Here is a 13,408-nt window from a genome sequence, read left to right as displayed (position 1 = left end):
TAATATATATCATATATATGTAATATCTAATATGACCAGTTGTTACAATGTGTCAGCACTGGTTAATGGATGAGGCAGAACTTCATGCTTATATTTTATAATGTTTCACTTTTTTATTTGAGAAAAAAGTTCCATTTTTAGCTGAATTAACTATATCAGTATTTTTCAGTGCTTCACTAATACACCAAGATTTATAGGGATCTGTAACCTGAACAGGCTTACAGGATGATTTTGTAACTTAGCTAGGTGAAGCACTGTGTACTTGATACAATATGTTGAAGGCATTTTGTTGTATGCAGAGTAGAGGAGAGGATATAGTGAATGCAGGACAAGTGTAGGGCTAGTGAGAGGGTGCAGTAGGAAAAGGAATGGTAACTTCCAAATGGACAGGCTCCAGTTTCTTGGCAGCAGGGCAGTAACAAATGTCAAGGAGAGAGACCAAGACAAAAAGGCCAACATTCCTCATGTTACAGTTTTACTCACAACAAGTCTTATATGCATTTCTTTTTTCTCCATTAGCTCCTTTACATTTCTCTTTAGGGTCAAAATTAGATTTGTATCAATATCCAATTATGTACTTTGAAATCATATTTTATCAGTGTCTCTCAAACTTTTCTTTGAGAGGCCAGGAAAAGATCTCATGTTTGTTATCCTACCAAGTCTTATGTTCCAATGAAGAATAAATTGGTGATTCATAATACAGTACACATCCAAGTTATATGTATATCTATCTCCTTAGCAATAAAGATATGGCAGATTTGTGTTTAAAATGCAAAGCAAACTAGTTAAAGTAAATGTTACCAAATCTTAGGTCAAAATTCTATTGATGGAGAGATATTTATCTTACTCAAAGTTGTTTAAACAAAAAGTTGTTTAAACAAATTTAATTAAACAAAATACATTGAAAATATAATTAAGCAAACATAATGACTGGTTGAGAAACAAAAATGGCTGTAATTGAAAAATATAAGCAACTCAAAACAAGATGGAGAATAAACTAACAAACCATCCTTACTAAAATTTCAACCACTGGCCAATGTGAGGATTGAAAAGTTTTGAATTTTGAAAAGGTAACAAATGTTAACTAGAGCCAAATTTTCTTCTAGAATACTGAATTAGAGTCCTAAGTATATTCAAATAAAAATTATATTATATTTTATTTATTAGTATACCATGTATAATATAATTTTATTATTAATAATACATTCATATTTATACATTTTATCATTTTATTCAATAACTTATCGAGTTTATTTTTTGTAAACTTTAATAAGTCATATTCTAGGTTATTATTAACATTTAGGCAGAGTCAGAAATCACAGTCTATGGAACTGCACATTATTTATCCATAGGCACCACATAAGGTCAAATATTCTGAGAACAGTTCATCATGGTGATAGCAGTAGAATCGTTGGTCTATAATGTTTCCTAATTTTTCTCCAGTTTGCAAAACTATTGTTAAAATTTTAGCAGAAAGTCCAGATTTCATGCAAAAATGCTGTCAACTTCAATTTTCTGTATGGTTATGCTTTCTCTTCACAACGAAATTACTCATTCTGCCATTTTCACAGCCTAAATAAGGAAGATAACCCATAGTAGTGTGGTTCTACTGTGGTCAGGCATACTTTGCTATAAACACCCCCAAAACAAAGAAAGTATGATATTATATTTTTATCAAATCATATTTAAAGATTTATGTTTACCCTTAGAAAATTGGCTGCTTGCCAAAAGCACTTGGTTGCTGCTAGAGGTGGTGGTTAGTAGGTTTGTTTAATGCAAACACAGGCCAAGGCAAATTTTCTTCCACCCACAGAATTTCAGTGGGGTACATCCTGCCTTTTAGCTGCCAGGTAAGGCAAGCCGCCAGACTCCAATAGGTTTACTAAGGCAGACATAAGAAAAACTCACCCACTCTGATGCTAGAGTAATCATGAATCTTTCAACAGAAAATAAAATGTACAAGAAGGAGGAATGGGTAGTATTTCCCAGTCTGGACGAGGCTGCCAGATCATGTTGGGTGAACTCTGCTATCCTCAGTAGAATATCTTCTTCCTTATCTGGCTCCATTGAGTCCAAGGTAAGTTCAGGAACCAGAGCTTTTTTTTTTTAATTTTTGGTTTCCTTTATTTCCTGACTTTGTTCCTGGATTAATCTTTCTCTACTCTTTTAATGCATGATGTCTATTGCCAAGGCTTTCCTTTCTCCAGTTTCATGCCTATGTTTAAGAGCTTTCGAAGAAACAGAGAAGTGAGATGAACTTGATCACTTCTCACACCCACACCAATGCTGTAATTCCACAAGTAATTAAAAATATTTAATTACTTAATTTTTCTTAACCTGAGAGCCCTTCTTCAAGTTTTTCATTGCTTTCTAAAAGCAAGTTGACATATAAAGGTCTGTGATTTGCTCCTTCCCCTAGAATTTATCTTTTTTATAGCAGTTATGAGTATTATAGTACTCTAGATAGGTATAAAATATCTTGTTTATCTAAATAAAATTATATATGACTCTAAGACGCCACTAAACAGGAAGGAGGAGTTTCAATTTAATGCACTATTAGGAGTTCTTCCCTTTCCATAGAGTCTTAAGAAAAGCCTCTTAGGGTCTTTCCTATCCAGACAGAATATCTGGTGGGCAGATTCTCTGTTCTTTGATCCACACTCATCACCTGTAATGTGACTGAAGTTCTAGGCTGCATAGTCCCTTAACAGGTTGTTATTCCTCTGGTGTTTCTCAAACTTGGGCATTAAGATTCTTACTGAGGCTGAGCATCTTAGTGCCTAGAGCACTAAGTACATTCTCCCCAAGTATATCACACAGAATTTCCTTCAGACTGATTACCTCCCTACAGTGAGGAAAATAAGGAGAGTAAGAATTCCCACTTCTCCCCAAATGCCCCAACTCCCTGGCCCCTCTGTACTAAGGACTCTTCTCATCTACAAATTCAACTCGTACCTCTCTACCTCTAAGCATAAACCCTCAACATTTAGGTTTTGAAAAACAAAAGCCAGAGAGAGGGTTTATGTTTGTCTGGTAACTTATTCTTTCAGCCTAGCACCACGTACACCCCCAAGACAAAGAAAAGAAAAAGCCACATTGCTTTCTGGGAATTTTTAAGTATGAAAATAGAACAAATCAGAAACTAATATCACATTTATAACTGTATTCCTTTCCCACCAAATAGAAAATTTTTTCCTCTTTTTTTTTTTTTAAATTTTTTTAGGTGAGGCAACCCTGTTGGCCTCACAGATTTCAAGGAACTTGTCAGCTTACAATGCCTTATTTTTTATGCCTATAGCACCTTGTCTTCCTAGGTGGTCTCCCATCCAAGTATTAACCAGGCCCGACCCTGCTTAGCTTCGGATATCAAATGAGATCGGGCTTGTTCAGGGTGGCATGGCCGTAGACCAGAATAGAAATTTTTGTTATGAAAATTAACATTCTACCATATAACAGACTTAATTTTTGAGTCATGTGGAAACATTTTATCAATATCCTATACTAACTTATCCTTGACAATCTCTTTAATTTATAAAATATTTTAACATGTTATCTCATTTAATCCCCCAATAAACCAGTACTATTCTCATTTCTAAATATTCAAGCATTATGATTACATACTCTAAAGGATACAGGTAAGTATAAATGGAATAGCTTATCAGACGGACCTGAGTTAGAATCCTGATTCCACCACTTATTAATCTGATAATTAACTCCAGTGACTCTTCATCTATTTTAGACATTTGTCACTATTTTCTTTGACACAGAGTCTAACAACTACTTTAATAATTTATTTAAACCATTTTGATGTTTTATTTTTATCTCATCCCTATTATTAAAAATTGATGGAAGTTTTGATTTAACTACTTTATCAATTTTCATTGAATCATTATTGTCTCTGTATGTACATCTAATGTATAACTCACCGTTATTCAATCTTACATCTCACCAATATGGATGGCTTTTAAAGATAAAATAACATTTTAAAATGAGCTTATTCACTTTTTTCCATTTTCCACTAGGCCCCAGACAAATGCTTTAGATATTCTAAGTTTTCTTTTTAGTGTCAGTAACGTGACTGTCTTGTCATTTTCCTAGAATATTATCTTTGTGAGGTCAAATTCAACTCCACCCCTCTTTTTTTCTTTGTGTTTCTTGCCTTACCAATTTCACCTCAGCAATGAATGGTAGATAATCATATTTAGGAGTTTTCATTTTCAAAATCAAGGAGTTTTTCTAATTTAATGCAAACAAGGTCGATCATCCACACTATTATTAGTGGAATGTCGGAACACCTTCCCCTATTCTGCACTAAATTTACTCTAGTCCATTATTTTTGCAAAGTAAAGACCCCAGTTTTATTTACATTGTTTGAGGTTACACAAGTCAATCCACAGAAAGTATGTTAAAGAAACATCAAGAGCCAAGAAAATCAACTGTCTTCATTTATCTAATCCCTTTTCAATATTAAACACATGTGGTTATTGAATATGAAGGTCACCTATCATTTGAAGTGGTAACACCTACATAACTGCATAGGACAGATGATACTTTGTGTTGATCTGAAATCCCTGCTTTGAAAGACTGATCATATTGTTATTATCTCAAAATGGTTATTCTATTAAATTCCCAGAGGCTCACTTCTGAATTCCTGTATATATGTGTGGTATGCAGTAATATGAGTGGAATGCATATACACACAGAAGCAAGCAATATTTCATTTCAGCTTTTATATTTATCCTTTCGAAATAAGGCAAAATGGAGTTGTTGCTCTTTCTTCTTCACCTTTTGTAGATTCTTTAAAAGTTGTGACATATCTTTTTCAAAAGGTAAACACAGTACTACATTCTAAGTGAATGAGCAGTTACCATCTAACATTCCATTCATTTATCAAGGAAACATATGACCTTTTAAGGAATTTTTTTGCATGTGTTTTATGTACAGAATAGCCACCAGTTTCAGTATCACTCTCTATTATTACACTGTGACAGATTAAAGATAAAATATATTAAATCAAGAATATCTGAAAATGGGATTCCTTTTCTTAACATCCTATCATCTACCCATCAATGAATTATTTTTTTTAATGAAGTAATTCTGAAGAGTTGACAAGTAGAAACTCCAACCATTTCCTGGGATCATTAATCCTTGACATCACACAGAACTAGAAAATTTATACAAATATCTAAAAATTAACAAGATAAAAGCAAACATCCCAATAGAAAAATAGTCATGAAAAATGTTTAGGCTTTCACAAAAGAGAAAATATAAATGTTAATACATATATAAAAAGTTTTCAACCTCATTAGTAATCAAATCATAACAAAATTAAGCCCTCAATGAGATGTACAAAGAATTATTAATGGAATAGCCTATCAGGTGAACCCGAGTTAGAATCCTGATTACACAGCTTTAGTCTGAAAATTAATGGCATACAATTTTAGACTCATCAGATTGAAAAAGTAAAGAAATCAAATAATACTAAGTTTTGATACTAAGTTTTGATATGTGAATTAAAAGGGACATCCATATGCTCATTTGGTAGGACTATAAATTGGTATAACCTTTGTAAAAGTGTGGAACTACCTAAACATTCACATACTCTGTGATCTGGCAATTTAACTTCTAAGTATATATCCTAATAAAACTTGTATATATCCATCAGGAGACATACAATAATGTTTATAACATTTTTTACAATGCCAAAAAAATACTGAAAATAGCCCAAATGTCCATTAAAAGAAGGATGGCTATATAAATTTAGCATATACTTACCATGTAGTAACATGCAGCAGGGAAATTTTATTTAAATAAATAAAATGCTTAGTTTTTTACCAAAAAAAGTCAAATTCTGTTTGATTTATTTTCAGTATTGAATAAGTGACAGAACTGATCGATTTTGTCTACTATTTTGGAGTAAGCAAAGCCCCCAAATTAATTAATACATTTATTTATTCATATGTATTCAACAAACATGTATTAATTACTTATTGAGGCCAGATATTAAGCTAAATTTTGGTATATAAAGATGAAGAAGGCATCCTCATCTTTATATACCAAAGATGGTACCAACTTTAAAGGAAATAACTGAGGAAGCTAGAGATACACACACATACACATGCACACACACACATACACACACAGAATTGTAATAGTGTGGATAAGTGCTTCAAAGACTGCAGGGAAGTTATGTGGAAACACGAAGGAGGAGAGAGACTTGTTTTGCTTTCTGGGGTAAGGATTGCAAGTACTTGGTTAGAGATAGAAGTCATGGCAGACAGAATAATGTGGGCAAGCTCATTAAAAAGTGGAAGAATTTACGTTTGTCAGAGTCAGAACTATGGTAGGGTATCTAAGTGCATGTTCTTTGCAGATTCTTTGAGACATCCTTCACATAACAATACAAAGACATGACAAATTAAAAATAGTATGACTAATATAAAATACAATGTATTATGCGTAAGGGTTGTAGCCCTAGGGTTTTTAGTGTTCAAATTTGGCTGCAAGTGAACACAATCTTATTTCATGTAAATCTCACATAAATTATTCTTGTAAAACTGGGGGTGATTTTTGCCCAAAGGATATTTGGTAATGTCTGGAGACCTTTTTGGTTATTAAAACTGGGAGCTTGCTACTAGCATCTAGTGAGTAGGAACCAGGAATGTTGCTAAATATAATACAATTCCAAAATGTTCCCACAGCACAAAAAATATATCCAATGCAAAATGTTAATAGTACCAAGTTACAGAAACTCTTTTCTGAGATTACTATGGGTCTATTTTAATAAAAAGTCCAAGAAAAACGAAGCTCTGAGCTCTCTGGTATTTATTCACATGTGTGAATATTTTAGTATGAGTAGTTATATTATAAATTGTAAAACATAGATACCTGTGAACCTATTAATCAATTTAAGATCTAGAATCTTTCCTGTTCTATGTCATTTCCATGTGTTTTCTTTTTCTTAACTCATCCTCTTAAATTTTTCTAAGAGGTAATCATTATCCTGAATCTTATGTTTCATTCTTCCTTAAAAAATTATCCCGATACTAGATTATTTTTCCTTTATTTTGCACTTTATAAAAGCAATATCATAACTTATGTGTTCTGTTATGTGTTTTTATTTCACTCAGTGTTATATTTTTAAGAATCTTTAACATAATCATATTTCATTAATTTTCCCTGCTGCATGTTACTACATGGTAAGTACATTCTAAATTTATATACCCATCTTTCTTTTGATGGACATTTGGGCTATTTTCAGTATTTTTTGTTGTTATAAAAAATGTTATAAACATTATTGTATGTCTCCTGATGGATATATACAAGTTTCATTAGGATATATACTTAGAAGTTAAATTGCCAGATCATAGAGTATGTGAATATTTAGGTAGTTCCACACTTTTACAAAGGTTATACCAATTTCTCCTTAAAGCTTTATAAGTTTATAGTTATACAGACAAAGTTATCAATCGACAAGGTTCAGAAATTGCTACTCCAAATTATGGCAACTCGGCACATTGAGTATTTTAAGCTGAAGGAATTTGGGAAATGGAAGGTCTTGAAAGGATTCTCTGAGCCTCACTTCTTTCTCTTCTGATGCAGGTTTTAAGACCCTCATGTGCTCTTCCGTGCCGGAGGAAAGGAGCATCTTTGTCTCCAAACACAGAGGGCTGCTGAGAGGAATCCAAATGAACAGGACTTGCTAATTTTCCCCCAGTTTACTACATTCAGCTCCTACTCCTTTTTCCTCCCATATTTTCCCATGGCTTTCCACTTTTCATCAAACCTAGCATTAAAATGCTCAGATTTAACCAACTCCTTCAGGTCTTCATTTTCTTATGAAGGCTCCTGTGTCACACAAAACTTATGTTAAATAAATGTGTATGCTTTTCTCTTATTAATAATCTGTCTTTTGTTCAGAGCCTCAGACAAGAATCTAGAAAGGTAAAAGAAAAAGATTTTTTTTCCACCCCTACATCATTTTAATCCATACATTAAATAGAACATCTCTTGATTACTCATCTTTGAAGAACTATGCAATGTCTCTTTTAGGTCAAGATTTTTATATTTGTCTCATGCAAAATTTCAAAGATATATAGGAGTTGAGAGAACAGTACTATGAATACCCACACATGTATCATTTAAGCTAATGATTATCAAGATTGTGGCCTAATTGTTTTCTCTATCTCTGTTGATTTTATTTTCTTTGCTGAATTATTACTTTAAAATTTAATATATCAGTAATATTTCACCTAGCATACTTAAGTATGCCACTCTTGACACCGAATACATCAAGAATTTATTCTCATAATCAGATTTGAACATAAATACATCAATATAATAAAGTTTTTTTATAGTGACTTTAACCCAGTCATGTATATTGCACGTATAAAGTGATTTTTCACATTTTATGATCAAATAATGATTGACTTTCTATGTAAAATAGATGTAAACATTTGTATTTTCTTTTATAATTTCAACAGTAACCTTAAGTTAAGGTTGTCAAATTAACAAAAAACGAAAAGATGATTCCATATAGAAAAGCTGAAATCAAACTGCTCGACATGAGGCAGCAGCCACACTTCTCTAGGCCTTAAGTATAAATATGTGCACCCAATAAAACTTTCAAGATCTATATAGAGGGGGGCCAATTTTGCTGATCATTCTAGAAATATAGATACATTTGAGAAAGTTGATAAAAATATTGGGCTATTTAATAAAATTTGATTTATGAAATGTAGTATATCAACAGTTTCCTAGTCCAGTAACGTAAGAGCAATTATCTTGCCACTTAAGGTAAAAGAGGGAAAAGTCCTTCATGCATTATTCTTAATGCGTAATTCTAGAACATTCACCCTTTAACAAGTATAATAACACTTTAAAAACAGGTTTCTCACAGAAACAATCCAATTCACTAAAAACAATTTAAATGTAAGTGGAAGAAACATTCTTCCAATAGAATAGTTGCAGCCTTGAATTCTGTTAAGCAAACACTACTTTTCCTATTTAATTTATTGTAGAACTGAAATTCAACAACGACAAAAATATATGGCCTTGACATAAGGTACAGGAGTAAATCTATCTAATGCTAGTCTATGTTTTGCATCCAAAAGTTTGTGGATGAGTGTGTTCATTTTCTTTTTTTTTTTCTCCCACTTAAGTGGAGTTGAAAGAACAAAGTACATAGTGGAAGTCATAGAATTTTTTCCTCACCATAAAGATGAAAGTATGTGTCTTATTATCTAAAATAATCTGTACTCTAGACGATTTCCATTCCCTTTGTTAATTGCCTACTCCTTTTTCCACTAAAGGCAAATATGTTTCCCATGCATAAAATAGAACCAAAGAAGCTGAGGTATAGTGTAATTGTGATTTGCCCATATGTCAGTGCAAATCAGTGAAAGAATCAACTCATAATTATTACATATGTAAGGGCCACTAGAGATACTCTGGCTTACCTATTTTACACATGAGAAAATTGGATCATCTTTTTGCATCCTCTTGATGCCTTCTCATTTTTTTTCCCCAAATATAGTAACTACCATACTTTAGCAAATCCTTTTCATTTTTCTTTATTTCGCATTCATGTTTGATAGCATAGATCACTCATCATAAACTAGCCATCCTTGTAGATACACAGACAATGAGTGTGGGGACCTTGCCAAGGAAATTTCACCCCAAGATGGTCTATGCCATTATCCAGCATTTTCTCTAACATCCTCTTTTTTAAAATGCAGACTTTACTATTTTTGTTCTGCTCCCTGTGAGTGTCCTCATTATAACTTATAATAAATGAAAAAGGCAGCTTCAACTGTACTTTTCTCTGTTCTTTTTCTGGCAGGACAAAAAATGTCCATATAGGCCACATGAACTTTTTCAAAAAAAAGACACAGAAAGTAAAAGAAGGAAAAAAATTGTTTCCCCTCTGCTTATTCTCCCTGCATATTTCGTTTTCTTCCTGAAGTAATTATTGATAATAATTTGGTATATATGTGAAGAAATAAACTTTTCAGATTGTCAAGGACTTTGCATGGATGTTCTCATTCAATCCATATTACCGTCAAGTGGCTATTATTATTATTATTCACTCATTTAAACTATTTACTTGAGCCTGTTGCTAGATGCCAGGCATAGTTTTTAGAGCCATGATAAAATGGTGAATAAAGCAGGCAATGATTCCTGCTCTCATGAATTTTATATTTTATGAGAAAACCATGTTTAGGAAAAGATCTAGACATTGAAGAGATAGGAAACAAATTCTAAATTTTAATGACTCTATGTTTTATTTTATAGGGTATGTGCAGTGGAGGCATTTGTAGGTACAAGTAGTAGGCGCATAATAATGACAGAAACCACCACCTGAGGATCTCAAGATAGATTTATGAATTAGTTTACAAAGTTTAAAGATTGCTGGAAAATGTAAGGAACACAATAGATAAAGATCAGTAAAGTTGTACATCAATATATTTTATTAAAAGTAAATTTGCTTTTTATCTCTAAATCTATGTAATTTATGTTTTTTTTCAATTATGTCTGTTATATGTTTTTCAAATATATCTATGTTATATTTATGTTTTGTTCAATTAGATGCATTGTGTTAAAATGAATGTTGTCTAATTTTTCATTGGGCAGGTAAAAGATAAGTAATTTATATTTATCTATAACTAGGACATAAAATCAAAATAATCACTATTATGTATTTTTAAATATAAGTACTAATAGTATAATAATATATTTTAATAAATTAACAAAGCACATTAAAATAAGATTTTACTTAAACTAATGTACTTAATATGGGGAAATAATTTAAAATTTATTCTACCTAATTCACATTATAAATATTTCAATGCTCATCATTATTTCCAATTTAAAAATATTAAACAATGTTCATTAATAACATGAGTGCCAGTTATTAAGGAACTCAAAAAACAGACAGTTATTTTAAACAAACATTAGTTAATATTTGACAATAAATTAAATTTTATATTTTGTGTCAGTAAAGATACTAACAGTTGCACAAAGAAAAATATTCTTATTTTCTATCTATTTTTCTGAAGAATGAAATTACTATTGCAGTAGTATGTTTCTCTTTAGCATAATGGTTAGATGGTTAGATACATGTTCCTCTAGTCCCCACTGTTCCCAACTAAGAATTATTCTGGGATGGGGATATGAGGAAAACCCCAAGTTTTATTCTCAAGAAGAAGATATTATAACTTCATTCAAACTGTACACCACGTGTTTCTGAAATAATTAGCTTCTTATTTGCACATATACTCAAGGTTGTCAGCTCAGTCACATGGTTTTTCTATATTAAAATAGTTTAGAAGGATAAATATTTTTTTCTGTGTACCCAAGTTATAGGAGAAAATTGAGGTCCTTGTTCAGTTAAGCACTATTTTTAACTTGTTATCAAAAATAGTTCCTAATAATAGCTTTCATAATATTTGTAATTTAATAATCTGGAAAAGTAGCTGTAATATATAGTAAGCACTTTCAATACATGGTGGAGAGAAAGTCTTGAGATCACTACAGTCATTTAAGAAAATCATTCAAAATAATCACACTTATATGTGGAATGTAAAAAAAAAAGCCAAACACATAGAAAAAGAGCATAGATTAGTGGTTTTCAGAAGCTGGGGTTGGAGAAATAGGTGAAGGTTGTAAAAAGGTACAAGTTTCCAGTTATAAGACAAATAAATTCTGGGGATGTAATGTACAGCATTACAGTAATTATTCTGTCATATATATGTGTGTGTGTGTGTGTGTGTGTGTGCATATAATCATTATGTTGTACATCTTAAACTTGAAGATATCACCAGAGATAGTTAATTTTATATGTCACCTTGCAACTTGACTGGGCCATGAAATGCCCAGACTTTTGATCAAATATTATTCTTGGTGCGTCTGGTGCAGATATTCTCCATGAAATTAACATCTCAATCAGTGGACTGCGTAAAGCAGATTGTCTTCCCTAAAGTAGAAGGGATTCTTTCAATTAATTGAAGACCCGAAAAGAACAAAAAAGGCTGAGAAAAAGGGAACTCCACCTGCCTGACTGAATGATCATTGGTTTTTTCCTGCCTTCAGACTGGAACTGAAAAAAAGACTTCTTGGGGCCTCAGCCTGCTGATTTTCAGACCGAAACTACACCTTCAGCTCTCCTGAGTCTCCAGCTTACCAAGTGCAGATTTTGAGACTTCTGATCCAACATAATTGAATGAGCCAATTCCTTGCAATGTCTCTTTCTCTTTCTATATATACATCCTATGGGTTCTATTTCTCTGGAGATTCCTGACTAATACATCACCATAGGTGCCCCAGGACACCATGAGTAATATTTCAGAAAATAAATTATATAAAAAATACCAGCCCTGATTTTTTTAAAACAGGCATTATTCATATTGTTTTAATTTCTAGAGACTGATTCCAAGATTTTACTGAATAATTTTTTGTGGTCTTCTTTGCTACTGGTATTTGGTTTCAAAAGACAACTACAGGATTGTTTAAAGAACATTTCTTTAGTAATTTCCCTTTAAAATGTAAAATGTGGCATTTTGGGAGGGAAACAAAGTTATACAAATATACTTTTATCCACTTTTCAAAAAACGCATTTGTCAAATTATGAAGCAGAAAAAAAATAATAGAGCCACTAATATTAACAGAGATGTATTCCAGATGGATTTCTTAAATTATGGTTACATTTCAGAACCAAACTAAATATTTTAATACATTTTAATAAAAATATGGTTGAAAATCATTGCTACAATGACAAACCACAAAAAAATGAGAAAATAATTCTTCTACTTTAGCATCCTAAATATGGAAGAATAAAACTCTCATCTTTAGTGTAATTAGAAATGACTAATAATGTCATGTCATTCATAAATCAAATTTCAAAATATATTTTCTTTAATAAAAAAGAAATACAACATAAATTAAATATAAGCTTCCAAATTTGAGTCTCCTTTTTGCTTTCCTTGAATTGTGAATTCCAGTTAGCTCATCAGTCAAAAGTGATATTGTTTCGATGTTATTTCTGCTCATAGGTTTTGAATGAAATAAAAATTTAACCAGCTACATGGTTAGTTGATGATTGAAGCTCATTTCGGTGTTTAGTAATCATAAATAAAGTATTAATACTTATTGCATTTTTTGATCATTAATTCTGATGTAGCAAAAATCATATTGGACTTGGAGCAAGAGAAAAAGTCTAAACTCTATCTGGGAAGATTGTTAGCTGTGGAACTTCAGATAGGTTATCTTCTTGAGTGCTAGTTCTCTCTTTTGCAAAATGATACTTTTCCCTAAGGGTATTTGACAGAATATAGATATATCCATTTATAATTATTACATAATTATAATAATATGATATATATTTATTTATATATTTAGATATAGTCATATA

At 31.7% G+C, this 13,408-nt stretch overlaps 1 protein-coding gene and 1 pseudogene across 1 annotated transcript in view; both read right to left on the bottom strand.

Moving 5' to 3' along the window:
* SEMA3E (semaphorin 3E) overlaps positions 1-13,408 on the bottom strand; it is a 234,294-nt gene that overhangs the window by 150,599 nt on the left and 70,287 nt on the right. The window lies entirely within an intron of this gene.
* Positions 3,290-3,408, bottom strand: LOC112474072 (annotated as a pseudogene).

The sequence above is a fragment of the Pteropus alecto genome, unplaced genomic scaffold (assembly GCF_000325575.1).
Source record: "Pteropus alecto unplaced genomic scaffold, ASM32557v1 scaffold69, whole genome shotgun sequence".
NCBI lineage: Eukaryota > Metazoa > Chordata > Mammalia > Chiroptera > Pteropodidae > Pteropus > Pteropus alecto.
This window is presented reverse-complemented; position numbering and strand designations above follow the sequence as displayed.